This window comes from Anabrus simplex, chromosome 11 (assembly GCF_040414725.1).
Source record: "Anabrus simplex isolate iqAnaSimp1 chromosome 11, ASM4041472v1, whole genome shotgun sequence".
Classification (NCBI taxonomy): domain Eukaryota; kingdom Metazoa; phylum Arthropoda; class Insecta; order Orthoptera; family Tettigoniidae; genus Anabrus; species Anabrus simplex.
In genome coordinates, this window is record NC_090275.1 from 120,241,571 (window position 1) to 120,268,618 (window position 27,048).

General features: G+C 42.1%; 1 protein-coding gene across 2 annotated transcripts in view; it reads left to right on the forward strand.

The window, feature by feature from the left end:
* LOC136883091 (F-box/LRR-repeat protein 2) overlaps window positions 1-27,048 on the forward strand; it is a 68,570-nt gene that overhangs the window by 34,705 nt on the left and 6,817 nt on the right. The gene's annotated exons all lie outside the window — the stretch shown is intronic.

Consider the following 27,048-nt stretch of genomic DNA (forward strand, 5'->3'; position numbering starts at 1 on the left):
GATAACACTCAAATAGTTCAGTTTTGCAGTTAATGTTTACCTGTCTGATATTATTGTTAAATCCCCGAGGGCAATGAAATTAATTTTTTCATATTGAAGTTAACGTAGTATTCTCCGCCCAGCTACTCATTCCTGACACCTGGCTGACGAAAATTTCTGGGGAAAAACTGCTAGGGCATGTCTTTTATTAAGCCAGGAAAAAAATTGTAAAGAAAACTCAATAAACATAAACAAATGTGATCTTGAATGTGATAGAGATCGGGCCAGCTAGGAAGACATTTGGGAGCGCATGCGCACTTTGGATTGTCTTGCGTAGCGTATCCCCTCCTAACAGAGCTCCTGCTAAGAGGACAGTTCAGTGCATAAGTTTACACTCAGCTGCCGCGCTCTGCTTTCTAATTTCCCGTTTAGTAGTAACTGTGGTTAGTGGTGGTGTACGTTAGGCCTATCTGTGACAGTATGGAAGTAGCGTGCATCGTAAGGTGCTAAAGAGTCAGACTCGTGCAGCAATCTTGAACGTTATAGACTTTATGGAAAGGGAGGCAATGGAAGAAAAGTTCGTGATAGATTGTAAAAAAAAGTGCAGGAAAGAGTAGCAGCAGTTGTTGGAGTGTCAGAAAGTTCTTTGGTACGGATTAAGAGCGAAAAACGAAAGAATGAGGAAAACCTATGGATAGTCTGTTTGAAACACCAAACAAAAACAGAATGCGCACAAAGAATATTACTGGATTGGACGACTTTGACGAAGGTGCCGTACGTCGTATTGTTAGCAATTTTTATTTAGATGAAAAAAAGTTTACCTACAGTTTCAAAAATTCATGCAAATTTAGGTAAAGACTTAAAGTTCAAAGGATCCAATACTAGTGTCAAGCGAATTCTTCGATCATTAGGATATCATTTTAAAAAAACTAACACTAACAAGTGCATCCTAATGGAAAAACATGACATAAAATACAAAAGGTTTGTTTATTTAAAAAATGCCCAGTGTCGGGCGGAGGATAGTTGTACATGCTGGCGGTGAAATGGGTTTCATCGAGAACTGTCTGCTAATCTGGAAGTCTGGCAGCAAGAGTGGCGACTACCACGATGACATGAATAGTGACTTTTTTTAAAAAGAGAATGAAAGGTATGAAAGATAACTTCCACCTCGCAGTGTTCTCGTGATTGACTACGCATCATATCACAACAAGGAAGTAGATCGTGCTCCAACCTCCAGCTCACGTAAAGTGACGATGATCTCCTGGCTAGTGAATAGGAACATTCTACACCGTGAGATGATGTACAAACACGAGCTTTATGAGCTTATCAAATTGCACAAGCCGGCACACACAACCTACATCCTAGATGAACTCATGGAACAGTACGGACACTCAGTTATTCGACTGCCCCCGTATCACCCTGAATTGAACAGTACTGAAATAATGTGGGCTAAAGTGAAGAACTGGGTAGCTTCTCACAGCGTCACCTTCACTATTGACGACATAGAGAAACTCACTAGACAGAAATTCGCGTCAATATCCGCCGAGGACTGGACATTAGGGAGTCCTTTGCAATCCAGCTGGGAGCCGACGACACGTCATCCGGTGAGGACGACAGAAGTTATGACGAAGGACGCAGTGGAATTGAAGAGATGCAGTGGACATAATAAACCAAGAATGTGCTCATTTTGTGAATAATTATGTCATTATTTTATTACTTATTATTTCTAGTGCCATTCAAGTTATCTTCGCGTACATACGTTGTTACTCAGCATATGTAGACCCTTTATGGTGTTTCCTTTTATGAATTATATTTTGTTTCAATACCTGAGAACAATTATATAATTATATATGTCATATCGTAAGTCACATTTCTTATTTTACAAGAAAGCAACAAAATATTGGCATTAAGGAGGTAGGGGCAAATGATCATATAGTTTAACACTGCTTTCTCGCCTTAAAGCAAAAGTTATTATTATTAATCTTCTTACCCTCCAGGGTCATTTTTTCCCTCGGACTCAGCGAGGGATCCCACCTATACCGCCTCGAGGGTAGTGTCCTGGAGCGTGATACATTGGGTCGGGGGATACAATTGGGGAGAATGACCAGTACCTCGCCCAGGCGGCCTCACCTGCTATGCTGAACAGGGGCCTTGGTTGGGGATGGGAAGATTGGAAGGGATAGACAAGGAAGAGGGAAGGAAGCAGCCGTAGCCTTAAGTTAGGTACTTTTTTTTCTAGGGGCTTTACGTCGCGCCAACACAGGTAGGTCTTATGGCGACGATGGGATAGGAAAGGCTTAGGAGTTGGAAGAAAGCGGCCGTGGCCTTAAATAAGGTACAGCCCCAGCATTTGCCTGGTGTGAAAATGGGAAACCATGGAAAACCATCTTCAGGGCTGCCGATAGTGGGATTCGAATCTACTATCTCCCGGATGCAAGCTCACAGCCGCGCGCCTCTACGCGCACGGCCATCTCACCCGGTAAGTTAGGTACCATCCCGGCATTTGCCTGGAGAAGTGGGAAACCACGAAAAACCACTTCCAGGATGGCTGAGGTGGGAATCAAACCCACCTCTACTCATTTGACCTCCCGAGGCTGAGTGTACCCCGTTCCAGCCCTCGTACCACTTTTCAAATTTTGTGGCAGAGCCGGGAATCGAACCCGGGCCTCCGGGGGTGGCAGCTAATCACGCTAACCACTACACCACAGAGGCGGACATTATTATTATTATTATTATTATTATTATCGAGTTATTTTACATGACGTGGCTCAGATTATGAAGCCTGGTGTTATAGCAAACCATATTCTACACTGTACATCTACAGCGTCGTAAAGTTAATTTTACATCAGATTATAATTTTAAAATAAGGACTACGCTAATTGATACACGGAAACGGTTTTTACAGCTACTGTAATAAGAGGTTAAATTATGTTGTAAGTCCGTCAATCTATCTGTCATCTGTAGCACTTCTAAATACATTCATTTGGTTTGGTATGTCTGTAATTTACAGCCGGAAGGGAATTCCACGAACTGAAAATCTGCGAAGTGTTACATGTCAGTTATAACAAATATTTCGGGTCAACTGTACGTCGCCACAACACTGAGCGAGAAGGGGAAGTCAGCGTTCTCGCTCCCACGACTCTGCTTTCTCATACCAGTATAAATGGTCCGTTATTGGACATTATAAATTTTCCAGCTAACTCATTCTTGGTTGATGGTTATAGAAAGGATAATCAATAAACACAAACATCGCCCAAAAACTACCCTCAAAAAAGAAATAACCAAACCTCTAACATTTTCCACCTTCACGTTCAACAATGATATCTACAAGTTAACCAACATCTTTAAGAAACAAGGCGTTAAAATAGCCTTCAAAACCAACAATAAGAACATGAATGTTTTATACAATACTTCACACATCAACAAGACCAGCAGTTTTTTAAAATCAGGAGTTTATAGGATCAAATGTACCACCTGTAAAAAAACCTACATCGGGCAAACCGGGAGAAACTTCATTATCAGATACCACGAGCACACTAACGCAATAAAATACAACAAGTTTTCAGCCATCGGCCAACACATGCAAGATTATAACCATAATTTCACCAATATTGAACAAGACATGGACATCCTCGTATTAGCAAACAAGGGCCCTTTACTGAACATAATGGAAAATTACTACATACACCTAGACCAATACTTTAATGCCAGTCACAATCTCAATGAAATCTCAGAGAAACCCAACATACTCTTCGATCTATTTATCACTTTCCTCAGAAACAATAATGCAGCCAACCTAAACTCAATCCTAAATTTAATCAAAGTTACTTTTCCAAGACAATTACACTTTCTCCCGCACCCTTCAGCCCCACCTTAAGCCCTCTTCCTAAGCCATATTTCATTTCAATACAAGAACTTACTGATTTCCATGATTATAATTTTTACAACACCCCATTTATACTTTATTCTTTGTTAAAAACCTCTTATTATGTATATTCCTTGTATTATTAACTATTACCATAACATCTCATTTCACTTGTTATTCTTTAAAATAATATTGTCTTAGGATTTCGCCACAAATGATCTTTGCTCCAATACGGCTGATGATGACCCCTAGATGGGTCGAAACTAGTACCGTATAATTTTGTAAATTTGTGAATATATTGTATTGAAAAGGTGGAAACATTTAAGTTATTATTATTATTATTACTCATTCTTGGTTGCCAGCGTTTCGCCCTCGTGTGCTAGGGTGGGCTCATCAGTTGGTACCTAGCACACCTACCAATACGCTGGCTAGTGCATACCGTGGAGGCCACTGCGTAGGCTAACTGGAGCCACCGGCAGTGCCAATGCACTAAGAGACTTTGTCTCATCACTAAAAATTGATGCCTGCTTGGCCATCAGATGATATAGATGTTGATTCCCATAGGGAATCTGAAATATTTGTCCTGAATGAGTAAATTTATAATACCAATATAAATGGTCCGTTATTGGACATTATAAATTTTCCAGGTAACTCATTCTTGGTTGCCAGCGTTTCGCCCTCGTGTGCTAGGGTGGGCTCATCAGTTGGTACCTAGCACACCTACCAATACGCTGGCTAGTGCATACCAGTTAGCCTACGCAGTGGCCTCCACGGTATGCACTAGCCAGCGTATTGGTAGGTGTGCTAGGTACCAACTGATGAGCCCACCCTAGCACACGAGGGCAAAACGCTGGCAACCAAGAATGAGTTAGCTGGAAAATTTATAATGTCCAATAACGGACCATTTATATTGGTATTATAAATTTACTCATTCAGGACAAATATTTCAGATTCCCTATGGGAATCAACATCTATATCATCTGCTTTCTCACTCGCACACTTCCCCTCACCGGATGTCTTCCTAGCTGGCCCGATCTTTAGCATCAATAGCTACAATGGACAACCTATAGCAAGCAGTAGTGACTACGATTGATTAAATTTGTAATGTTTTGATCTTACTATTGAATATTCTGTGTTATTGGGAAATCAAAGAATTATGTAGCCACCAAATCAATACCTTTATTTGCCTTTGACAATTTTATAAAATGGGGAATAGCGAGCTTGATCAGTTATATTGTGTTCACAGTTTTTCTAATCGCTTAAATGTGATACATGGCCTCCACCACAAAATAAGTGCAATCCAACGGATGACTGTATATGTTCACTATGTAATGATGTGTGCGATATTTACTACCTCCTAGCAAATTTGAAGATAATTTGACCCCATACAGCGAGCAGCCCTGATGAAATAATTTTTTTTTATTATTATTATTCATATACAATTGTATCAGCACAAAAATACTATAATCTATCAGCTTCATGATCCGTATTGATAATTTGAGCACACAAGTATAAAGGATGAGTTTTCCACCTAATCAATAATTTATTTTACAAAGTGTTTAGAATTATTTACATTAAAAAACAGTACCGGTTTCAACCTGTAAATGGGTCATCAACAGCTGTTGATGAACCTGCTTAATAGCAATTGTACATAATAAAACATGACTAAAAATTAATTAAACAACAATGCCTTATCTAACCAAACCAAACCCCATGGCACTACATCCCTTGAAGGGCCTTGACCTACCAAGCGACCGCTGTTCAGCCCGAAGGCCCTCAGATTACGAGGTGTCATGTTATCAGCACGACGAATTCTCTCGGCCGTTATTCGTGGCTTTCGAGACCGGGGCTGCTATCTCACCATCAGATAGCTCCTCAATTCTAATCACGTAAGCTGAGTGGGCCTCGAACCAGTCGTCATGTCCAGGTAAAAATCCCTGACTTGGCCGGGAATCGAATCCGGGGCCTCCGGGTGCCTTATCTATATATATAAAATAAGAATTTTGTCTGTACATTGCTCAGAATTTGAAAAGAATGGTATTTCTGTATCGATCATGTCCACAGTAACAAGGAAATGCACTTCTTACTTTTCTGTAATTTATGTATGTATGTATGTATGTATGTATGTATGTATGTATGTATGTATGTATGTATGTATGTATGTACACGCATCACGAGAGAAAACGGTTGAAGAGAATTTCATGAAAATCGGTATGTAAAGTCAGGGGATGAGCCACTACAATCTAGGCTATCAATAATTTTATTCAAACTGAGTGAAATGGTAGTTTAGGGGAAGACCTAAAATTCATTTCTCAAATATTTATATTATTAGTAGTCCTATAGATAAATACTACATAACTAAAGTTACACAGAATTAAATTTCCGATCATTTATGTCTTATACATTTTTACCGTACCGGCTATGATAACACATATATTCATGAATTTCGATGTTTGTTGCTAAGTCCACATCAACGCTGAGCCACGAGAAAATGGGTGAACAGAATGTAATAAAAAACAGTATATAGAGTCGGGGAATAAGAAACTATAGTCTAAGCTATAAACAATTTTACTGACCCTGGATGAAATGGTAGTTTAGGGGTAAGCGCCTAAAATTTAATTGTTAAATTCTTATGTTATTGGTCCTATAGAAACGTACTACATAACAAAAGTTATAGTGAATACAATTTCCAATCATTTATGTTTTATTCAGTTTTACCAGACCGACTATGATAAGAGTGGTATTTCAGAGTCAGATGAAAAATAAATGTGGAGGCCTACAATATCGAAAGCGCGTAACATTGATCAACAATAACAGTACATTGACCATTGTTTGTTGTGATGTTCTTTGCCTCTTATGGTGCCCTCAGCTCCGATAGATGGGATTACTGCTGCGTACCGAGTATAAGACCCTGACTGAATATTGGCAGGAAATAGCTGGGGAGTCGGAAAACTTTTTTCTTTAGTATGTCATTCCTTTGGTTCACACATTGTCTGATACTGCTGGTACATAAAACACTGGTTCATCATAGTATTCCAGCTATTCGATCCCTACTCTGACGCGCTGTTTTGAATGAGCAGTTGGCAGAGGCTCACTTAGTAATAGTAATATGATCTGGTCTAGAATTACAATTTTGGCCTATTCCAAATTATAGCCCCCACAATTCACTAAATAATTCAAAATTCAACCCTGAAAAGAGCCGTTTCTTAAGAAAAGCGTCTTCCTCTTCACTTTTATTAAATTCTACATTCATTTTATTCCAAGTTAGCAGTGAAGAGGGGTTTTCTCCCCTGGCTTGGAGGAAAAATTTGCCTCCAAGTCAGGTAGATTTTTTCACCGCCAGTGTAGCGAAATGAGATTTTCCAACTCGTCGGGTACTCCTGGGAAACAGAGCAGTAAAATGGCATAGATTTGCCCTGGGACTCTCCACTATTCACTCCCTGTGGGTGGGGGTGGTAGAATTAACACCCACGGTATCCCCTGCCTGTCGTAAGAGGCGACTAAAAGGGGCCTCAGGGGCTCTGAACTTTGGAGCGTGGGTTGGTGACCACGGGGCCCTTAGCTGAGTCCTGGCATTCTTTCCACTTAGTTGTAGTAGGCTCCTCACTTTCATCTATCCTATCCGACCTCCCTTGGTCAACTCTTGTTCTTTTCAGACCCCGACGCTATTAGATTTGCGAGCGCTAGGGAGTCTTTCATTTTTACGCCCTTCGCGGCCTTTGTCTTCCCTTGGCCGATACCTTTATTTTTCTAAGTGTCGGACACCTTCCATTTTTTCTCTCTGATTAATGTTATATAGAGGATGGTTGCCTAGTTGTACTTCCTCTTAAAACAATAATCACCACCACCACTCTCCACTATTCAACACACACACACAACCGAAAAAAAGACGAAGAGTGCTCACGGATCACAGCTGTCTGCGGCTTGGTCATTCCAGCTCTGGAACTTTGGACTGTTAGATCGGCAGCGTAGTACTGTTCGTTAAAAGTGAGAAAATTTGTGATCGAGTATTTCATATTTCGCCATTCCTACTGACGTCATTGTAATGACCTTTGTTCATTTCACTTGGGAAAACCACTAAGACAGTCTTTCTGAGGATGTAAAAGAGCAGGTGAAGAGGGAGTGACATAATGAAAACTCCCCAACCTGATTGTGACGGTCTACCATTACAATGAAAATTCCCTACCCAGTTTTCATATGAGGAAAGACGTTTGGCGACTTCCCCGTCGCGTTTCTAGGGTTACGTTAAGAGCTATGCAATATAATACAATGTTGCCCACAAGGTGTACACGACCTAACCTAGAATTCTGTATACAATGTAGAATTCCGTAGCTAGTTCTAATATAATACTAATGTAAAAATTTATACAGATGGTGCAATTAAAGGGCTTTGATATGGTACAATCTTAACATTGGTATTACATTAGAATAAGGCATTCTTGTTTAATTCATTTTTAGTAATGTTTTATTATGTACAATCGCTATTAAGCAGGTTCATCGACAGCTGATTATGACCCATTTGCAGGATGAAACCGGTACTGTTTTTTAATGTAAATAATTCTAAACACTTCGTAAAATAAAGTATTGATTAGGTGGAAAACTCATCCTTCATACTTGTGTACCAGCACAGAAAAGGTTAATACATAACCAGTTTACGGACACTAATATTTAATTCCACATGAGTGTGTCATCAAATTGAGTTAAATTAAGTTTTTAAAAATATAATGTTAAATGAAACAGCCACAAGCAATATTTTGTTTACAATCTTGAGTTGACGTAACATCATGTGCTTTCAGCATAACCTTAAGGTGACGTAACAGCTTGCAGCATGTTCCGTACTTAAAGCTGACCATTTCTTTAGTACTAGAGCAACAGCCTGAACATGAGGAAAAGCCCAGCCCTTCCTATGGTATGTTCACACCGTCTACATCATCACTGTAAGTTTGTATGTATATGTATTATTTGCATACTTTTACACTTTTCTTCTTTTCTTATTTTACAGTTGATGTCAACAAAGCTACATTATAATTTTTTTTTAATTTAATTTAACTCAATTGGACTACACACTCATGTGGAATTAAATATTTAAATTTTAACAGTGATGATGGACCTTAGTGTCCGAAAACTGGTTATGTATTAAAAATGTTTGTGCTGATATAACTGTATATAATTAATAATAATAAAAGTATTACATGTTACTAAGAAATGGCTTTGGTATTTTATAATGATTATAATTCCTGATGAAATACCGAGCCGTATACTCCGTGACTGTGCTGAGTCGGTGGCACCATCTCTCTACGAACTATTCAAGCTGTCTCTACAATGTGGATCTCTGCCTCAAGATTGGAAGAGTGCTGATGTAGTTCCGATTTTCAAGAAAGGGGACAAATCGCACATTGACATCTATTGGCTGGTGTCTCTCACATACTACGATGAAACATTTTACATGATCCTTACATACATACATGCATACATACATTATTATAGACAGTTATGCCTTTCAGCGTTCATTCTGCAAGCCTCTGTGAGTTTACTAATCGTCACCACAATCCTCTATTTAGTGCTGTGGCCTCATTTAATTCTATATCTCATATCTTTAAATTGCGTTGTCTTGTTCTCCCTCTACTTCTCTTCCCCTCCATAACAGAGTCCATTATTCTCCTAGGTAACCTATCCTCCTCCATTCGCCTCACATGACCCACCACTGAAGCTGGTTCATGCGCATTCCTAACTTCGCCTTTAGCTAGCTCCTCATTCTGAGTACCCTCCTGCCATTATTCACAGCTGTTTGTACCAGTTGTGTTAGTTGTGTTTAGATCTTTATGACTTAATTTTTGCACTGCTTTGCTAATTGGCTGATGATGACACTTCAAATATGTTGAAATCGGTCCCAAATGAACAGGTTGTAACTTCTATTTGGTTCAACTTAACAACGGAGTATTGAAAGGTGGGTCCTTCCTTCTATTTAATTTTGTATACCAGCAATCATTCTCGCTACTTTCATGTAAGTTACTTCTACCTTATGAATAAGATATGCTGAGTCCACCCAGCTTTCGCTCCCGTAAAGCTAAGTTTTAAAGATAGTTTTGTCCTGGAGATGACTTCCTTCTTACAGAATACTGTTGATCGCAACTTTGAGCTCACTGCATTAGCTTTACTGCACCTTGATTCAATCTCACTTACTACCTGTTCCAGCTTTCTATCATCAATCTGACATTCAGTTCCCTTTGGATTTCTTACCTACTGACATCAGTTTAATCTTTGAAAGGATAATTTTCATACCTTATTCATTGCACCTATTTTCAAGTTCCAAGATATTAGACTGCAGGCTTTCGGCACAATCAGCCATGAAGACCAAGTCGTCAGCCAAACTGCTTACTACATTTCCACCTGCCTGAACCCCTCCCTGCCACTTTATACATTTCAGCAGATGATTCATATAAACTACGAACAACAAGGGTGAAAGATTACAGCCTTGTCTAACCCCTGTAAGTACCCTGAACCAAGAACTCATTCTACCATCAATTCTCACTGAAGCCCAATTGTCAACATAAATGCCTTTGATTGACTTTAACAATGTACCCTTAATCCCATAATCCCCCAGTATGGTGAACATCTTTTCCCTTGTTACCCTGTCATCTACGAAACATAAACAACGGAAGAACGGATGTTGTCTATACAGACTTCGAAAAAGCATTCGACAAGGTAGATCATAAAATTCTTGTCCAAAAAATGCACCAGTTTGGGTTCTCGAAACCACTACTTCGAATGTTATGTACTTACCTGAAAGATTGACGTCAGTTTGTGTCTTTTAAAGGCGAATCTCTGTTTAAAATTTAAAGACACCTTGGACTACACCCCAAATTAATAAACATGATGAAATTGATTCTCACCAATACCAAGTCAAAAGTGAAGTTTAGGGGTGAAACATCAGAGACATTTGAAATTAAAACTGGACAACAGCAGGGAGATGGGCTCTCACCACTATTATTTAACTGTGCTCTAGAAATGGTAATGAGGGAATGGTTTAGAAAATGTCCCCCCAAAATAAAGATTGGCCGAAAAATCAAAACAAATTGCCTGGGTTTTGCTGACGATTTAGCATTACTAGCAGTGGACATAAAAGAAGCAAAAACCCAGATATCAGAACTTCAAAACATTGCAAATAAAATTGGCCTCAAAATATTATTTGAAAAAACAGAAATTATGCCCCAAAAGCCAACACAGCTAAAAGAAATCACCATAAATGGTAATAAAATCAAAATAGTAACTCAGTTTAAATATCTTGGAGAAGTAATAACACATAACTTAAATGAAAAAATCTCAATCCAAGTAAGAACAAATAGATTAGCTAAAGCACAAAAATTAACATGGGAAATCTACAAAAAGAAATGTCTATCAATAAATACAAAAATAAAACACTACAACACAGTTATAAAACCACAAGCTACATATGCAGAAGAAACACACTTTTACCTGAATAAACAATCAAAGACTGACAGACTTCAGAAAATTGAAAGGAGGATTGGAAGAACCTGCATCAACAAAAAATACCAGAAAGATGGACAGTGGCGGTTAATACCTAACAAAGTCGTGTACAAAGAGCTAGAACCCATTACCGATACTATGCGTAAGAGAGATTGGGATTCTTTGGACATATCATGAGGATGCAGGACTCGAGACTTCTGAAACAACTAGTACAACACAATCTCGTCTCAAAAAATACCACAACAGGATGTAAATAGATCAGAGAAGTGAGAGAGGATCTGAAGAAAATTGGCCTTACAACAGAAGACACCACAAATAAGATGAAATTGAATACAAAACTCAAGAATACAAACCTCCGCTTTACCCTTACACAAAACAAACCAACAACATGCACATTTTCAACTGAGGAAAGGGCACGAAGATTGGAGCGTCTGAAGAAGTACTGGGAGGACCGCAAAGCCCGAACAATCCCTTGAAAGAGACCTGAATGACGGACTGACTAAAGTGACCCTATGTGGTCATAAAAGAAGAAGAAGAAAGGCGAAATCTCAGACAACTTCATTAGTTACTCCGGTGTTCCTCAAGGATCTAATTTGGGTCCCCTTCTATTTTTAATTTTGATTAAGGACTTGCCGAATAATCTTCGTCATGCCAGTTGTTTGCTGTTTGCTGACGATGTAAAACTATTTAAAGTTATACATCACAAGAAGGATGAGGATGAGCTACAGCAGGACATTGATCGTGTTGTACAATGGTGCGATATGAATCATATGTCTCTTAATGTAAAGAAATGTAAATCAGTAACTTTTACCAGGAAAAAGAAAGGTACGATTGCGTTGTACTATATAAAAGATACCAAACTAGAAACAGTTTCGGCAATAAGAGACTTAGGAGTAATATTTGATGAAAAATTAACAATCAACGCCCATATTACAAAAATAACGAACGAGGCCAACCGTGTGCTCAGGTTTATAATAAGGAGTTCTAAATTATTTACTCAATCATCGATTGTTATTCAGTTATTTACTAGCCTTGTTAGGAGTAAATTAGAATATGCATCTGTAATTTGGGATCCGTGTTCTAACGAACGAATACATACTATTGAAGTTGTTCAAAACATGTTTTTGCGGTATCTGTATTATAAAACAAATAAGAAATTTTGCCCTTTTGATACATCAACACGGTATTTAAGAAGTAACTTTAACCTCACATCGTTGCACAACAGAAGAATCATTATTTCTCTAAAAACGTTAAACAAAATCGTAAGAAATAAATTTAATTCCATAGGACTGCTCAATTTTATCTCCTTTCATGTTCTACGAGCAGGAGCTCGCATAAACACAGTATTTCAAGTTCCAAGATCAAGAACATCTCATCACTTTAACTCGCCATTTATTAAAATGCTACGATTTTACAACACATTTGCTGCAGGAATAGATTTATTTTCAGAATCACACACTGTCATTAATTCACATTTAAAGGCCTATGTTTCTAATTAATAAATTCAGGCTCCTTTTCTATATAATAGGTGCTCTTTAACTTATTTATTAATATAGTCACTACTTTATTATATCCTTGTTTCAGTTCCTGTATTTTTATAGTGTAGAAATAATCATTGTTGTACTCTGGATTGTAATTTTCTCTGTATATGTGTTTTCCATTCATTCTTCCTTATCTTTATTATCTTCAGGATTATTATTATGTATTTATCTTTACTTACATGTGTGCGTTATAAGTATTCTTGTGTTAAGAAGGTACTGTATTGGGCTTACTGCCTGTGTACTTTCAAAAAGACAAATAAATAAACATAACTGTCTATTCCTCTTGTAGCATTTTTCAATTACCTGGCGCATACTGAAAATCTGATCCTGACAGCCTCTCTGTGGTCTGAAACCACACTGGTTTACATCCAACTTCCTCTCAACGACTGATCGCACCCTCCCTTCCAAGATGCCAGTGAATACTTTGCCTGGTATACTAACCAACCATAACTGTTCATCAGATTTAACGCAGTGTTAATGACAATAACAACTTGCTACTAGAAGACAGCACTGAGCAAAGCGTTATTCTTCATAGATCAGAATGTTACCAAGCATTTCACCAGCGTTTTATTGCCTGTGTCAGTTTGTGTATCGCACACTTTTTAGCTGAAGATGTCCCACAAATCATGTACTGATTAGACGTTAAGCTAAGTTCAAAATAGACAATAAACTAAGTTTATGTAATTGTAGATTAGCCATTAAAAAGCATTGGAACGTGGAAATCATCTCTTAAAACCCAAGTTGAGTTTAATGCCAGTACGGAACCCCACAGTGAAATTTATAAATTATAATATAGTGGTGTAGAGTGACAACGCATTTTAGGGAAGGAGAGTTCAAAGGTGGCAGTACACTTATTAGTATTGCATTAGTTCAAGTGTCTTCGAGATAGATAGTAACTTCCCCCCATTAATTTGTAACTGCCAAAACTTAAATTACCTCAAGAAATGTTTTGCACCACCTGGAGTTCTAGCTTACTGATGATCCAGGACTAGGCAGGTTGGCCGTGCGGTTAGGGCCGTGCAGCTGTGAGCTTGCATCTGGGAGATAGTGGGTTCAAGCCCCACTGTCGGCAGCCCTGAAGATGGTTTTCCACAGTTTCCCATTTTCACACCAGGCAAATGCTGGGGCTGTACCTTAATTAAGGCGATGGCCGCTTCCCTCACACTCCTAGCCCTTTCCTGTCCCTTCATCGCCATAAGACCTATCTGTGTCGGTGCGACTTAAAACAAATTGTAAAGAAAAAGATGATTCCAGGGAATGCAAATACACACTTTATGTAAAGAAAAAGCAACAACAGACACAACACAAACATGCACCCACCTATCAAACATGGTAATCTGATTCTCCCTCTCAGTATGGTGTTACTCCACCCCATGCAGCGAAGCATGATCGGACCTTTCATGGCATTCTGTCCTCAAGGCGGTTGAGGCTGTCCTGGTCATTTCTAACGCCACTGTTTGACAGCAGCCCTCCGGAGGTCGGCCAGGGTGAGAGGTGGATTAATTCGTCGTCGCACTACCTGTTTCAGCATATCCCAGGCACGGAGACACGGCAGGCCAATCCATCCGATGGATGTGGGTCTCCCTGAGGAAGAGTAGGAGTGCAGGCGTGTGGTCATGAATCTGTCTCCGAAATGGTTGAACAATGGGCCCAAGGATTCTGTTCCGGTATTGTGTACCAGTGATATTGATCTCAAGGATGAGTGGCACGAAGTGGGCACTTCTGAACAATGTGTTGTATGGTTTGGTCCTCCACTCCACAGTCACAGGCAGCAGATGTACGGAAACCCCATTTCTTTAAGGTGTGACCACACCTCCCTTGACCCGTTCTAATGCGATTCAGCCTCGAACAGGTTTGGCGTGGTCGTTGGAATCCCTCTACCTTCTTTGTAGGATCTTCAACCACGTGAGCATTATTGGGTGGATGTTCGTTCCAACATTGTTGCCACTTGTAGGTACTGTCGAAAGAATTGATACGTCCATACATAATGCCGCCCCAAAAGCAGGATGGATCTGCCTCCCTGATGGACATGTGGGATGGTGTACAGGACTCATCTGGGGTTACCTCTCTTTCTCTCTCTCTTTCTAATGATTAAATGATGTCATACACATTCAGCACTCAATCTGTGAAGAGAACCCACCGCCATTCTCCAGAGTCCAGCCCAAGTGCTCCCTTGTCCATCTCTAGCTGGCGTCTGTATTGGGGTGTACGTGCAGGTGCTCGCTAAATTAGATGGTCCCTAGGGAGACTGTTTCTGATTGTCTGCATAGATACAGCGCTACCAGTTTCATGCTGTAAGGCATTACGCTGTTCTGTTGCGGTGTCTGCCAGGTTCCTGCTAGAGGTCTGCAAACAAGTCAGTTCGTTCGCTGACGCTCATTCGAATCTCATACAGTTGGCTGTATCTCGGTCAACCTTGAGTGGGTTGTCTGAGGTAAGGCGGCTGATGCACTTACAGACAATATCAATAAAGTTGCGACGAACAAACTTAGAAGGAAGCGAGGAAAGGAGAATGGCTAGCTATAAAATGTTGGACACCATGCAGATATTTAATAATTATAATTTTGTGTGGCTATTTCTATCTGGGTGCAGCCCTTGTAAGGCAGACCCTCTGATGAGTGTGGCCGGCATCTGCCACGTGTAGGTAACTGCGTGTTATTGTTGTGGAGGGTAGTGTGGTGTGTGAGTTGCAGGGATGTTGGGGACAACACAAACACCCAGCCCCCAAACCATTGGAATTAACCAATGAAGGTTACAATACCCGACCCTGCCGGGAATCGAACCTACGACCCTCTGAACCAAAGGCCAGTATGTTGACCATTCAGCCAACGAGTCAGACATATTATTAATGAAATATGAATTGAAGTAATGTAATTACAACTCTACTCTAAACCCTTGTCACATTAGTAGACATGTTCACTCTGTTTTAGTACAGAATGAATCAAGAGCGTATCAGCAACGTTCCTTTGTCCATAGTCTGCGCTAACATTAACTTGTTTTGACATGGAACCTTGTCCCTGAAACAACCGTAAAGGGACGGAGATCTGTGGTGCTGTATTTGATGAACTTTACACCCATGTGCTTTCATATGTGAGGTAGTAGAAAGGAGCATATATCCTGCATGTTGATCATTCGCAGTTGGTACTAGTAAGAAGTATTCCTACACTGTACTCTTCGTCTTTTCTTTATTTAGCAATAATCCATATTGCTTCCACTCAGGTTTTGCTTTCACCCTCTCTTTGGACTCGGATTCCATGTTCGCAAAGTATGTTGTAGTGACTGCGAGTGTGAATCCCTCGGACTGAGCCTGGTGCATTTGGTCAGACTGTCGAGCGCCGAGCAAGACTTAACTACATGACTACCTTTGTTCAACCAACCATAAATGGAGAATGCCGACCTTTAGTTCCTACAAGTGAGGATTCATACGTAACGATCGTCAGCTGCAAGGACGCGGTAGTAGCTGTATGTCCTCACAACATAGCTATGGCATACAGTGTTCTCCCCAGAAATTTTCATTACCTGGGTGGCAGGAATGAGTAGCCGGGCGGGAATACTACATAAAAAATAATATGATAAACTTTCAACTTATTCCCCTCAGGCCATTAACAATAATATTAGACAGGTAAACATAAATTGCAAAAATGAACTATTTTAGTGTTATCACGAAGAAGACATAACAGAGTCGTTTGAACTTCTAGTGTTCTACTGCTCGTTCATAATCACTCGCTTGCTGTGGAGAGCCAGGCGGGTTTGTTACATCCTGCGGAATCGAGTGCTCGCATTCAATTCCATGCTAATCCAGATACCGCTCACACACAACACTACGTGATAAGCTGAACTCCAATGTAACTCGCGCAATTATGCTGACAATAATGAAGTTTTTTCATTTAAATAAACAGTTTTACAGTGTTTACATTTTAATTTGGAATACATAATGACTGAAATATGTGTAGTCTCCATAGCTCAGGCAGTAGCGCACCGGCCCCTCATCGCTGGGTTCCGGGGTTCAAATTCCGGTTGCTCCATGTGAGATTTGTGCTGGACAAAGCGGAGGCAGGACAGGTTTTTCTCTGGGTACTCCGGTTTTCCCTTTCATCTTTCATTCCAACAACACTCTCCACTATCATTTCATTTCATCCGTCAGTCATTAATCATTGCCCCAGAGGAGTGTGACAGGCTTCGGCAGCCGGCACAATTCCTATCCTTGCCGCTAGATGGGGCGTCATTCATTCCATCCCTGACCCGGCCACTGACTGGAAAACAGGTTGTAGGTTTTCAGTGACTGAAATATGTATTAATATTACATAAACCGAGCGAATTAGGAGCGTGCAGCTGTGAGCCTGCATTCGGAAAATAGTGGGTTCGAACCCCACCATCGGCAGCACTGAAAATGGTTTCTGTGGTTTCCCATTTTCACACCAGGTAAATGCTGGGGCTGTACCTTAATTAAGGCCACAGCCGCTTTCTTCCCACTGCTAGCGCTTTCCTATCCCTTCGTTGCATTAAGACCTATCTGTGTCTGTGCGACGTAAAGCAACTTGAAATATTATGTAACTAGCAGATATCTAGGTTATGATAGCCGGGTGGTTAGTGAAAACCGCTTCCTAGCGAGAACACTGGTGTGCGCCAACCATGCTGGCAATTGCCCTCACAGAGAGCCCTTGCTGACGCAGTGTCACTATGTACATATGGTCAAAAGAAGTAATGACTCGTTGAGGTATGTCTGTGAACTGCACAGGACATAAATGTGCTCTTGTCTTTGTCCACAGGTGGCTGTAACAGTGCATTCTTCTGGACTATTCTGAAACTGTGTGTATTACCTCCACATCCACTAACAGATAGGATTACACGTCATTTGTCTGTCGTGCAGCAACTCTTAGAGCCAGGCTGAGTGGCTCAGATGGTTGAGGTCTGGCCTTCTCACCCCAACTTGGCAGGCTTGATCCTGGCTCAGTCTGGTGATATTTGAAGGTGCTCAAATATGTCGACCTCATGTCAGTAGATTTACTGGCTTTGCGGGAATGAATTCTGGCACCTCGGCATCTCCGAAAACCGTAAAAGTAGTTAGTGGGACGAAAAGCCAATAACATTTTTATTATTATTACAACTCATCCTTCGCAAACACAAAAAATACAGGTAGAGCAAAACCTTTTTTGAGATGTGTATTATAAAGTAAAAAGACAATAAGTTCAGATTCTTTTTAAACCACACAGAGTTTTAAAAGCTACAATGTAATTTTCATAATGCAGAGGTGCTAACTAATATGGACTACCCTTAATTATTATGGATTTCATCTCACTATTAATGAGAAATGATTATGGAAAAGCAAAATTAACATAGAAAGAATTCTACAAAGAATGGAATATGTCAGTGGTATTTGTTTCTATGCACACTAGTTGACCAGCATACATATTTGAATGACACTTCTATTTGCTAAACGAACTGGGAACTAAACACTAACCCATACATTTCCGTTAAGAACGTGTTTAGAACTGGCACTCACGGCAATTTCAAGAATAAGGTCCCTGGTTAGTTTGAAGAGTGATTGACTGTGTTTCTTGTAGTGGCTGTATATGGCGGGATTACTGATAACCCACTTCACAGATTGGCACTTGGTGTTGCTTGTTTGACTTAGACACATTTATTTCAAGTTCTTTATGCCATTGTAAGTGTTTGTGCAAAATATGTTTCAAGATGATGATTCCACAGTGTAATAAACATTCTTGAGCGTCACTCTTATGTACCATGTCCCACTAAATTAAATGCAGCGAAAACAGGAATATCCTGTTGAAAACAGACTTAGCTTGCTAGTGGGAACCCTGAAATTACACATTCATTTCAAAATATTAAGAGCATTTTGTGAATTGTTTAGAACAAGTCCATTATATTATCATCTGATGGCCAGGCAGGCACCAAAAATAATCTTGAAAATGAGACAATGTCTGTCATAGTGCATTGGCACTGCCGGTGGCTCCAAGTAACTTACGCAGTGGCCTCCACGGTATGCACTAGCCATGCGTCTTGGTGGGCTCAACTAAGCACACTGGGGCGAAATGCTGGCAACCAGGAATGAGTTAGCTGGAAAATGAATGGACCAACTACAACAAGTCCATTAGGTAATTTTCTGGTGAAAGTGTACAAAGTGGACTATTAGCAATATTGAGTGCAAAGTATTAAGAACTTTTTTAATATTTCTACAGGTATGACATCAGGTGCAGTTGCTTTTCTGTTTTTGCAGTTCTTTAGTGCATATTCTGCTTCCTTGCAAATGATTAATGGTCCTTCATCTGTGTCACAAACAGAAGGACATGCTCCTTTATTATCATGGAAAAGGTCAGTCACATAGAGTTTCCAGCTATTCTGTTCTTCTTCCATGTCAAGTGATAACCTTCCTTTGATTGTTATGCAAGCGTCCATTTGTCCTCCTAGTATGTTACCCTTCTTCAGTATTTTTGTGCATGTTAAAAGTGTCATGTTTAGATTCACATTCTTCTGTGTCCTTACACTGGTATCCATTCATTCAAATTTTGCTCTTCTAATGATCTGGCAAATTTTGGTATGGAGTTTGTTCTACTTTTCCAAGTTCTTGTTTTTTTACCAGCCTCCATTGGTCCATCAAATCGAGGATTGCTACCTCACAAATCTGGACGTGTGAGGGTAAAGAAGCAAGTTTGGAACCTTGGAACATTGGAACCTTAACAGAAAAAAGTTATGAACATTCAGAAACTCTAGCAAGAAGGAAATGGTAGCTCTTGCCCATTTCTCGTGGTCTCCAGGAAATGAAACTGCGTGTCGCTTCCGGGGGCCGCCGTAGCATTGCACTTGGTTCTGTTACAGACTGATCCATATTAGATTTGGCTGCTAGCCTGATGCCAGGCCTGGGAACCGGCAACAGCAGAATGCTTCATAGGATTAGCATAGAATTTAATTTAGGTACCTTCTGATTAGAAGAAAGTAGTTATTGCACCTACACTGAGTGGCTTGACACTGAATGTGAGGTTAATAACGAGTTGCTACTCAAAACGGCAGCAATATGGCGAGGCATTGACTCTACAAGGTGCTGAAATCGTTTTGGAGGGATTCTTGCACTGCTAGCCACAGTTGGTCTTGTGTAGTTAGTGCTGTACACTAGCACGACAGCACCCCATAAATGCTCGACTGCATTAAGATCGGGGGATCTGGGGGGCCAATCCGTGGTTGTAACTTCACTGGAGTGCTCTTCCAACCACCTGCATGCCACCACAGAGCGGTGACATGGCGCATTGTCCTGTTGAAACATGGAGTCTTCATCAGGGTATTCTAGGGCCAGAAAGGGATGCAGATGGTCTCAAAGAATGTCCACAATTAAATAGCTTTCGTTTTACATTATATTGCTCTTCAATACGGAATAATATGAAATTATTACCTATGATCACTTTCAACTGGGTGATAATGTTTCTGCCGAGGCGACGTGTGGTCCGGTCGTTAAACACCTGTGGGCTTCCCGTGCGGCAGTTTACGCGGGTGGTAACATTCTCCCTGCAATATTAAAGATGTACCCTCGACACTGTTGACCTCGGATCTCAAGTGCTATGACCTGTGTGCCGATTATCATCCCACGTTCAAAGTCTGTTAACTGGCAACGTGCTGCCATCTTCACAACACTAGTGTGTGTGATAGACTACTCGGCTGTGTTGCAGCTAGCCACAATGCTCAGGGGTCATACACGGCAAATTTTCTAATGGGATACCCCATCCCGCTACATTTGGCCACTCTGGTGTATTTATAAGCAAGAGAACAGAAAGTATTGCAACAGTTAGATAGATAGATAAGAAATGGGTGAGCCCTGTCTTCGCAGAGCTCCACACGTAGGTCTATGAAGACCCTTTGTGCCCCTTAAACGGGTTTGCCTAGTCCAGCCCTAGTGCTCCTATAAAGGATACCAGTGTCCGGATATTGGCATTCCTGATGTCTTCCAGGTTCACAAAATGTGAGCCAAGGTATCGATGTCGAGTGTTTGCAAGTGCCTCGCACTGACATAACACATGCGCGGAGGTCTCCCCCTCCTTACCGCATCTTCTACACATCGGATCCTGGGTGATTTTCATGATGTGTAGGTGTCTCTGTAAGGTATTGTGGCCTGTTAACAGTCCAACTACCATTCTCATTCTGGTCCTATTCAAATTCATTAGGACCTTTTTATAACTTTGGCTAGGCCCTTTGATAAGTTCACGTGCCTGCCTTGCTATAGTTAACCTCTTCCAAATATCTAAGTGAGACTGGTTTGTCCACTGGGATATTACCAGTCTCACGCTTCGGAGTGACACTCTCAGGAAGGGCTTTGGTCCTGTGAAAGAACCTTTTGAACCTTGTTTCGCTAGTTTGTCAGCTTCTTCATTTCCACTGATACCTGTGTGCCCAGGGACCCATAATAGGGTAACTGAGCTAAATTCACACAGTTGATCTAACATCCTTTGGCATTCCCATGCCAGTTTTGATGTTGTTTTAACTGCACATAGTGCTTTTAGCGCTGCCTGGCTATCACTGCAAATAGTGATGTGTCTTCTGTGTCCAGGCATATTCCATGTATATACAGCACAAGCTAGTATTGCGTATACTTCGGCCTGGAAAACAGTAGCATATTTACCCATAGGAAGGGAGAGCCTTGTCTTAGGCCCCCAGACCCCGGCGCCTGTGCCCGTCTCCGTCCGCGAGCCATCTGTGTACCATGTACAGCCCCCAGACTTAAGACGGGCCCCAGCATCCGCGGCCCACTCCTCCCTTGTGGGTATCACCACTGTAAATTTATAATTCAAGTTAAAGCTAGGCTTCATCAGATCCCCGATCATCATTGTCATAGGGCAAGTCTGGTGAAGCCTTGTAAGAATAGAGGCATGACCTCTATTCGAGTTTTTGAAGGACCATCCTCCGAGTGACCAGAGGCGATAGGCACTCATTCCCGCTATTACCTGAACATATAAATGTAAGGGAGGAAAACCTAGGATGGCCTCCATTGCACATAATGGTGTAGTATCCAGTGCCCCTGTTATTCCTAGACACGCAAGTCTTTGGACACTGTTTAACTTGGTGGTCACAGTTTACTCTCTGAAGCTGGCCACCAGACTAAAGATGCATAAGTGATCGTGGGCCGTACAATAGAGATATAGAGCCACTGGACCACCTTAGGTCTTAGGCCCCAAGTCTTCCCGACGGCCCTGCGACAGGCCCACATAATCTTGCGAGCCTTATCCACCTTATAATCTATATGTTTCTTCCAACTCAGTCTTACCTCAAGGATTACCCCTAGGTACTTGACTGAGGTTGTCTTAACTAATTTTTTTCCAAATAGGAAAGGCTCTGACAGTCCGTCTAGCCTCCTCCTCCTGGTAAATACCACGAGCTCCGTCTTATCAGGATTAACCGACAAGTCTGTCTCGTGGCACCATCTTTCCACCCTACGTAGAGAGCTCTGTATGAGCTCGGAAACCGTGCTGGGGAAATTTCCTACCGCCATCAGGCTTATGTCATCTGCATAGTCTTGGGCGTATATTCCTCCAACATTTAACCTGGTAAGTAGTTCATCCACTACCAGACACCGTAATGTTGGTGATAATACTCCTCCCTGTGGACACCCCCTGTCTATATTAGCTCTCAACATTACAGCGTTGAGGGTAAACAGAACTTGACGGCCCTGCAGTGAGGCCATAATCCATTTTATGAGCATGCTACTCAGTGGTGATGGTGGTGGTGATTATTGTTTTAAGAGGAAGTACAACTAGGCAACCGTCCTCTATATAACACTAATCAGGGGGGAAAATGGAAGGGATCCGACACTTCGAAAAATGAAGGTATCGGCCAAAGGAAGACAAGGGCCACGAAGGGCGTGAAAATGAAAGACTCCCTAGCCCTCTCAAACCTAATAGCGTCGGGGTCGGAAAAGAACAAGAGTTGACCAAGGGAGGTTGGATAGTATAGATGAAAGTGAGGAGCCTGGCACAAGTAAGTGGAAGCAATGCCAGGACTCAGCTAAGGGCCCCGTGGTTGCCAACCCACGCTCCAAAGTTCAGAGCCCCTGGGGCCCCTTTTAGTCGCCTCTTACGACAGGCAGGGGATACCGTGGGTGTTATTCTACTGCCCCCACCCACAGGGGGTGCATGCTACTCACTCCTCTTCTCTCTAGACTACGTTCTATGGAGCCCAAAGATGTATAGTTAAAGGCCCCTTCTATATCTAGGAATACAACCATAGCAAGTTGTTGCTGATCCAAGGCACTCTCCAGCCTAGAAACTAGCTGGTGTAGTGCCGTCTCAACCGACTTCCCTGGTTGATATGCATGTTGATGAGATGCAGGGGAAAGTCTCTTAATACTTTCTCCCTGATATGTCTATCCACCAGTCTTTCCAAGGTCTTAAGTAGAAAAGACGTTAGACTAATGGGTCTATAATCGTTAGGTCTAGTATATGAAGACCTTCCGGGTTTAGGTATATACACCACCTTCGCCTGACACCACAAGGAGTACACGTACCCCATAGTGAGACAGGCTAAAGATTCTGACCAGGTATGGTATAAGGACACCCCCCCCGCTTCCTGAAGAAGTGCAGGGAAGATCCCATCCACCCCTGGGCTTTTGTAAGGGGCAAAGGATTCTAATGCCCACTTAACCCTTCTTGGGGTAACAATCTCTGCAGCTTCCTTCCAGCCACTTTTATCGGATCTGAAGGATCCGCTCGATTCTACCTCACTATTCGTGACTACCGAACCTGGAAAGTGGGCATCAAGCAGTAAGTTCAGGGTCTCCCTCTCTGTGGATGTGTATCCATCCGAAGGCGACTCCATTGAGCCCAGCCGTGCCCTTCTATCCAAGGTTAAAATTTTATGAAGCCTTGCCGCTTCATGCTGACTTTCAGTGGAGTCACAAAACTGTCTCCAAGATTTCCTAGAAGCCTTTTTGACTTCTGACTTGTACCTTCTTTGTGATTCTTTGTAAGAATCTAGGCTTTCTTGATCCTGAAGTTCCCTGTATTTATTCCAGAGCCTTCGTGTATTTCTCCTCAGGTGTTCAAGATAACTGTTCCACTTGAAGCTTCCTGTTACTCTTTTTGCCTTAACAATAGGGCAGTTTAATTCATAAGAGATAACAAATGTCCGTGTGAGAAAACTCACACTGAGCTCCAGCTCCTCTTTGTTTTTAATTATATTTGAGGGTCCTCCCTCCAGTCCCTTCCTCACGTCCTCCCTAAAAGACGTCCAATCGGTTCGTCTAGGGTTTCTATAAGACGGGATCTCGAGGGAGCCCTCTATATAAAACACAATGTGTCTATGATCTGACAAGGAAGGCTCCAAAGAAACTTTCCAGTCTTTAAATTCCTGTACGATTCCCATGGAACCCAGGGTAAGATCTATGATCCCCTCACTCCTATTATTAATGAAGGTAGGGGTATCACCAATATTCATGATCTCAAGATCAGTTGTACATAGAAATTCTATGAGGTGCTCTCCCCTTCGGTTTGTATATTTACTTCCCCAAATGCTGTGATGAGCATTGGCGTCACATCCTACTATGAGGTTTAATCCTTGTTTCTTACAATATATCACCAGTCTCTTGAACTTCTCCGGCGGGGGTGGAGAATCAGAGTCTCCTGGGAAATATACAGAGCAGACAACCAAGTCTTTTGGCTGTCCGCCCTCTTCATATCTCACTAGGACTGCTACCAGGTCTCTAGTAATGAAGCCTGGTATAGCCCAGGCGTTGTGATCTTTAACTAATATACATGCTCTAGGCTTCTCCTCTGCTATTCCACTGAATAAAGTGAAACCTGCACATTTTAGTCCCATGATATGCCCCTGTCTAAGCCAGGGTTCTTGTATCAGGGCGACCGAAAACCTGCCCTTCTGGATACTTCTAATAAGTACCCTAGAGGCCGCTATGCAATGTTGTATATTTGCTTGTATGAAAGTAATCATTCTTACCTTCATGCAATACTTTACCTTATGCGGTCTCCGGAACGTGCTGCTCCGTCTCCCGCGATGAGTCTTGAGGCTTGGCTGGCCCAGGTTCCTGTCCGGGCTCCCGCTCTTCGCCCCTGTTGGTCTCGGTATTGTCTGTGGTGGGGTTGGTCCTCTGCTTGTCGCGCTTGCCCTCCACCAAGGTGAAGGTAGCCACATGCACCCCGCAGAAGACCTTCTTCCCCACCACTTTCTCCACGTCTCTGGAGTCCATGCTGACCACAAGTCGGACACCTCTCTTCTCCTCCTTGCGGTCGTAGACCTTCCAGCTGGTGGGATTTAAGCCATGGTTCTGGCGTGCCATTCTTCCCAAAAGGACGTTATTGTCCTTTGGTTGTCCTGGTATCCAGACCATGACTCTCTTGTAGGAAAGAAGTTTATCCATGCCCACAATTGTGAGCCTGGCTCCTTCCCACGGTTGTATACCTGTAACAAGACTGGAAAGCCATGCTACAGTCTCGTCGTTCTCTGCTATAATGACGGCCGCACCTCTCGACAGATAGCAATCCAGGAACTGAGGCTTAATGGGCCCCTGCTCCGGAAGCTCGTCTATCAGATTGGTGATAGCCTCTTCCACAGCTTCCACCTGTTTCTCGGTTAGCTGCTGTTCAGGATATCCTACAGGTACTATGGCCATCCTGATCCCAGCTTTAGCTATCCTTGCATATTCCACCTTGGGTTTTTTGCGGGTCTGCAGGTCTTCTTCTGGGGTTGCCCCCGACAGAAGTCGTTTCCCCGCTGGCATCTTGGTGGGTGGGGTCCTCTGTGCCCTAGAAGCAGAGCCCTTTTCAGAGTCCCGCCTCTTGTGCCCATTGGATCCCCCCACAGTTGTTACTGTCGTGGTATTAGAAGGCCCCTCAGCTCCCGAAGTTAAGCCCTCTTTGGCCTGCTCCCGGGCCTTTAAGGCCTTCTTATATCTCCTCTTCTCAGCGCCAGAGCGCTGTTTCTTCTTCTTATTATTATTCTGGACCTGTAGATTGCCCACCTCTTGAGTGAGCCCTCTAACTGTCGAAGATGAACTATCCGAGGGTATCTCCGAAGAGTCCCTTTCGGTTGTCGTTGTATTAGTGTTTCTCTCGGAGGCCCCAGAAGAGCTCTCCGGTTTATGGATACCGTATTCATTCAAGTCCCACGAGTAGCTAGGGAAATATATGTCCGCCCAGGCAGAGCCCCGCATACCTGGGTAAGGCTACTTACTTCGAGAGGGCGCCAAGTATCTCGAAGGCCCCGTTCAAGACACATCTCCCATGTGCCATGCACCCCATCGGCACGGGTCGCATTACACCTTAGGGTTGGGCGGTACTTTAGCTTCCTCCTCCTTGTATACTGAACGGTTACCCAATAGGGCTCCATTCGGCATCGCAAGAAAGGAGCTATTAGTCCCCCTCACCGCGAAGAGGATCTTCAATTGAAGAGGGTAACCAGGGTTAGCCCCCTACAATTGGAGAAGCACACACGAGGGGGATTGCAACAGTTATAAAGGCTTAATGGTGGGGAGTGAGGGTAGCTATCAGTATGCATTGAGTGATTGATAAATACTGCGAGAGGAATAGATGCTTATGGAGAAGACATATGAGGAAAGATGTTGGCCATACTGAGGGATTATTAGACATTTGCAACTTGATGACAATTTTGCCAATGACAGTTAATGATGGGGTTTACTGAAAGGTGTAAAGAGACTGTGTTTCTTCCCACATCGAGACTCTGTTTAGGATGTGCCACCACACATTGTCCTGGGATAGATTCAGGATATTTTATTCATAAGCTGAAAGTAGCAGATTGTGAGGAGAGCACTCACAAGTGGAGAAAAGCTTTGGTGATGAGATCATATGAGGTGAATGGAGGGGGATAGGTTAGTATGGTGGTAAGAAGTTGGTGTAAAAGTAGTCAAGGTTTGTGGAGAAGCTTACAGACTGATGAGAGAGAGTTTTCACCAAGTTTCACTTGGCACTGTTTATATTTTACGCTTGCTATATCCACGAACCTACTACGCTGGCGTAGCAGGGGGAGAGGTGATACTCCTACGTGGCCTGTCCCAGGTGGCAGATAGTGAGGTCCTAACCGGCTTGCCGGCAGACTTGAGTGAAATAAAATAGCTCTTGCGGACCCAACACACAACCTGCTGTGGTTGGGGGATGCAGACAAATACACCTACGGTATCCCCTGCCTGTCATAAGAGGTGTCTAAAAGG